The following is a 5,262-nucleotide window of genomic DNA, read 5'->3' as shown; positions in this document are numbered from 1 at the left end:
TATGTGTTTGAGTATTGTACATAACCGGGGTAAAGGCACAGTGATGTTTAACCCCCACATATCAAAGGGAAAAACGTGAGAAAAGATGATAGGAATAGTTTCCCAATGATAAGAGGATGAGAGCTTGTCTAATAAGCTATCAAAGCCCTCAATAACTTATCAAAGTCATCTACTTCTCTTCTACCCCTCTTATTTCCACACTATTTTCCTCATAACTCGAGCAAACAGATAGCTTTCTTCAAGCTGATTTTTGGAGGCTCTTCTATTCCAACAACATCATATTTGACAACATCCAAAAGCCGTAAGCTCTTGTCCCTAAGCACTAAGAAGTTTTTCTCACATATTGATAGCATTGTAAAGTTGGTATTACGAATCTTAGCGAAGATGATTTGCAATGCTAGTGGACACTCTCAACTTGGGTGGTGAGCGCACAAGAGATAAGTATAATGATTGAGTAAATTTTGTTTATTGAGTGCGTGAGAGAATTTATTTGCTTCACAAAATGGCAAAGCATCTCCCACCATCTCCAACGATTCAAGAGCAGATTAATGCACTTTATCTTCAACTTTTGCAAGAGAGAGATCATCGAGAGAAAGAGAAAGAGCTTGAGAGAACTAAGAACAAGAAAAGGAAGAGACATGTGAGAGATGAGAGTACTTTAGGATTCGATTCAGAGGGAGTGATTCATAGAGCTGTTAAATCTGCATTGAGAGAAAAGAAGGAAAATAAAATTAGTGGGAAATCTGTTACTTTTTAAGAAATTATGTGGGAAGAAAGATGCGAAATTTTTTTAAGCATGGATTAGCCTGCATGATGATTATTTCCAGGGTGAAAAGTTTCCTGAAAAAGATAAAATTAAATGTGTTGTTAATCATCTTGTTGACAATGCGGCACTATGGTGGAATGTGATAAAAAATAGTAAAAGATGACGAATGTGGTCAAAAATAGTAAAAGATGACCAACTACTTGGAAGGAATTGAAGAAAAGATTGAAGAAAGACTTTCTTCTGACACAATTCAAGTCGAAAGTCCATCAACAATGGGATAGTTTGCATCAATTAGAAAAAGAGACTGTTGCTTTGTATGTTGAGAGATTTTGGCAATCCCTCATTCAACTTCAAACCATAGATAGGATTTCTGAGAAAGAACAAAAGAGAAAATTTGTATTTGGTCTTAGGGCTAAAATAAAAGCTTGAGTTTGGCTATATCACTTGCTACGAATTGTGAAAGAAAGAATGGGATACCCAAGGATGGAGAAAAGACTAAACCTTTTGTTCCTTTTCAAAAGAGGAACAAGAAGTTTAAGTTCAAATCAGATTCTCACTTTATGCCATCGACCACATCTTTGAAGGATTGTGACAAATCAAAAGAAGAAAAGAAGACTGACTTGAAGAAGGGAACTTGTTTCAACTATCACAAAGAGGGACATTATGCAAATAATTGTCCAGAAAAGAAGAAGGCATCAATCGCAAAGATTAATGTAATCGATGAAGTCAAGCAAGAGGGTAACACTTCTGGCTCAGGTAAATTAGGTAAGTTTTCTCCTTATGCATTGTTAAAAATGAAAGGAAAAATAAATGGGAAAGAAATTGTTATTCTACATGATGATGGAAGTACACACGATTTCATTTTTGAATGATTAGTAAAAGTAATGAATCTTGAAGTTTCACTAACACATTATAAGGTTAAAGCTGCTTGTACTGGGACTCGATATGACTGCTTGAATGAAGTGAAAGATTCAAAACTCATGATTGATCCATACAGAGAGAAGATAAATTTCTTAGTGGCTCCTCTAAGTGGAAAAGATATAATTTTGGGAATGTTGACATCAATTTAATCCTGATGTTGACTATAACACTCACCAAATGTGGATCACACATAATGATAGAGGAATTTGTTTAAGGGACAAATAAAGAATGAAATGAATCCTTTGTTGAATCACACACAAGCTAAAAGGGCTTTTAGGAAAGGTGAAAATCATTTTTGGTTTTGGTTAATTCAATTACGGCCACACAAATTAAATGGAATGATGATTTCAAAGATTTTATCTCGTAATTTTTGGATTGTTTCTTGGACGAATTACCCCCATGTTTACCCAAGTCTAGACCTAAAGATTATCGTATAGAGATTTTACCTAGAAATTCACCTCCTTGTAGAGATCCATATTGAGTAAACATCTTAGAACGAAAAGAGATTCAAAGACAAATAGAAGAATTGTTGGAAAGGAAGTTGATTAGACCAAGTAGCTCCCCGTATGGTGCTCCAGTCCTTTTACTAAAAAAGAAAAATGGCACATTTAGGATGTGTGTGGACTAGAGAGCACTTAATAAATTCACTGTCAAGAATCGGTATCCAATACCAAGAGTAGATGATTTACTTGACAAGTTGAGAGGAGCTAAAGTTTTTAGCAAGATCGATCTTAAATCTAGTTATCATCAAGTTAGAATGATGGAAGAAGATGTTTACATAATGGCTTTTTGAACACAAATGGGTCATTACGAGTTTTTGGTTATGCCATTTGGTTTGACCAACACTCTAGCTACTTTTAGTAAAATGATGAAATGAATCTTTCTAAAGAATCAACACTTTGTAGTGGTGTTCTTTGATGACATATTGATTTTTAGCAAGAATACTTCAAGATCACAAGGAACATTTGAATTGACTTTTTCTCTTTTAAAATAAAATCAATTGTACGTCAATCTTGAGAAGAGTCTATTCTTTCAAGATCGCATTAAATACTTGGGTCATATCTTTTCAAGTCAAGGTATTCAAGTAGACCCAAAGAAAGTGGAATGTATTCAAACATGGCCAAAGCCTAAAGATATACATGAGCTAAGATAATTCTTAGGCTTATGTAGTTACTATAGGAAATTTGTTAGGAACTTTGATCTCTTAGCAAATCCACTAACCTATCTACTAAAGAAAACTACAAAGTTCATTTGGACTTCAAGCCATGATAAATCATTTCAAGCTTTAAAAGAAGCTTTAGTTAAATCCCAGTACTTCAATTAACCAGACTTCTCACAACCCTTCTTTCTTGTCATAACTGATGCAAGTGGAATTGGGATTGGAGTTATGCTTATGCAAGATAATGATCCTATAACATTTGAAAGTAGAAATCTTAAGCTAGCATAATTAAATTAGAGTACCTATGAAAAAGAATTGATAGCAGTGGTACATGCCCTAAGGATTTGGAAGCATTATTTAATGGGCTCAGAATTCTTGATTAAGATTGATCAACAAAGCATTAAACATATTTTGACACAACCATTGATTTCAGACAGACATATCAATGGGCTTCTTTTATTCAAAGTTTTCAACCAATGATTCAATATCAGCTTGGCAAAGAAAATATGGTTGCAGATGAATTAAGTCGAAGAAACACAAATCAACAACATTTCAATGATTGAAATACAACCATTCGAGGCAATGAAAATTTTTTATCAAGATGACTCTGACTTCTCTAATATATGGACTAAGCTTGAACAAAACAATTGGAGTCCTATATCTAGCTATTTAGTTAATGATGGATATCTCTTTTATGAGAAAAGACTTTGCATCACCAAACCATTTAGATTACAAGTTATGGAGGAAATGCATCAACCTCCTTATGTGGGACGTGACTGCAACTTATCAAAGTATTGTTAAAGAATTTCATTGGCCTTTGATGAAGAAAGATATTTCTAAGTATGTTGCTGAGTGTTTGATTTGTCAGAAGATTAAAAGTTTCAAAGGAAATACACCAGGACTATTAATGCCTTTGCCTATTCCTTCACAATCCTGGGAACAAAGATGCATGGATTATATTACTGGATTTCCCTTGACTTTTAATCAAAATAACATGATTTGGACCATCGATGATCGCTTTAGCAAGAAAGCATATTTCTTGCCTTGTAAAAAGACATTGATTGCACCACAAGATGCACACCTATATTTGAAATATGTTTTCCCACATCATGGATTACCAAAGATTATAGTATTAGATCGAGATTCCAAGTTTTGTAGTGCCTGTTGGAGGACTTTATTTGAAAATCTTGGCACTAAAGTAGATTTTACTTTAGCTTTCCATCCTGAGGCAAATGGACAAACAGAAGTAACCACCAATAATGCTCTCTTGGATATGCAATGAATATATGCTGATTCTCAAGGCAAGAATTGGGATAAGTATTTGCATCTATTGCAATTTGCTTATAAAAACACAATCCATTCTGCTACAGGAAGAGCTCCATTTGAAATAATATATGGAAATTTATTACCAATTTCTATCACAAGAATTAGTCAAAAGATTGAAGCTACTGATGATTTTCCAAGAAATGATGATCAAATCATGAGAGAGGCCATCAAGAGAGCTCAAGAAAAGTATACTAAACAAGCAAACAAGAAAAGACAACGTATGATGTATAAAGAAGGAGATTTTGTCCTTCTACAAATTGAAAAGAGGCGTTTAAAGAGTGTTGATAAATGCCATGCAGTAAAATTAGCACCAAGGTTTTATGGACCTTTCAAGGTTATCTCTAAGATAAATGATTTGAAGATCCAATTATGAATGCACAAACCAGTATCTTATGTCAACCAAAAGCACAAGTGCATCACTTGACCATAGCACATAACATGGAATTCACATATAATGTATCAAAGGAACATAAGGAAAGAAATAACAAAGCATCATGCATCAAATATCATAAAGTCGACATCAATTTAGCTACCACACATCCAAAGTCATGCGAGAGAGTAAAGACAAAGAGCCAAGAACCAGCCTACAAGTACATGAAAGAGACCACAAGCTAGGACACAAACATAAAGAAGGAACATAATGTTAACACCTAGGAGTCTTCATTGAGAAAATAGAAAAATCTATCAATGCACTTATATAATGCAAAGTAGTAATCTGGCACACCTTACCACTTGTTAATGAGCCCATGATTATTATAAAAATTCACTACCATATGAGTAGACCTAGCTTTTTCTATCAACTTGACCACTTAATAGTACTTATTCAAGCACCCAAGGGAGGTATTGAAATGTTGTTATACCACATCTCGCCACCTTAAGTAGCAATGTATGCACTTATGGGAGGTGATGGAATTTTCATTTGTAACTCACATATTACCACCTTGCAGCAATATCCAATACCTCATGGCACTAAGGGGAGGTGTTGAGAGTTGTGGTGCCATGTGCATAATAATCCTATAACTTAATTGAACTTGAGTCTAGGCTTATATATTCTAGCTCTTTATCATGTTTTCATAGTTTAATCAATTCA

The sequence above is a fragment of the Dipteris shenzhenensis genome, chromosome 19 (genome assembly GCF_047967505.1).
Source record: "Dipteris shenzhenensis isolate YYH24624 ecotype China chromosome 19, Dip_SZ_1.0, whole genome shotgun sequence".
Classification (NCBI taxonomy): Eukaryota; Viridiplantae; Streptophyta; class Polypodiopsida; order Gleicheniales; family Dipteridaceae; genus Dipteris; species Dipteris shenzhenensis.
Note: the sequence above shows the minus strand (reverse complement) of the source record.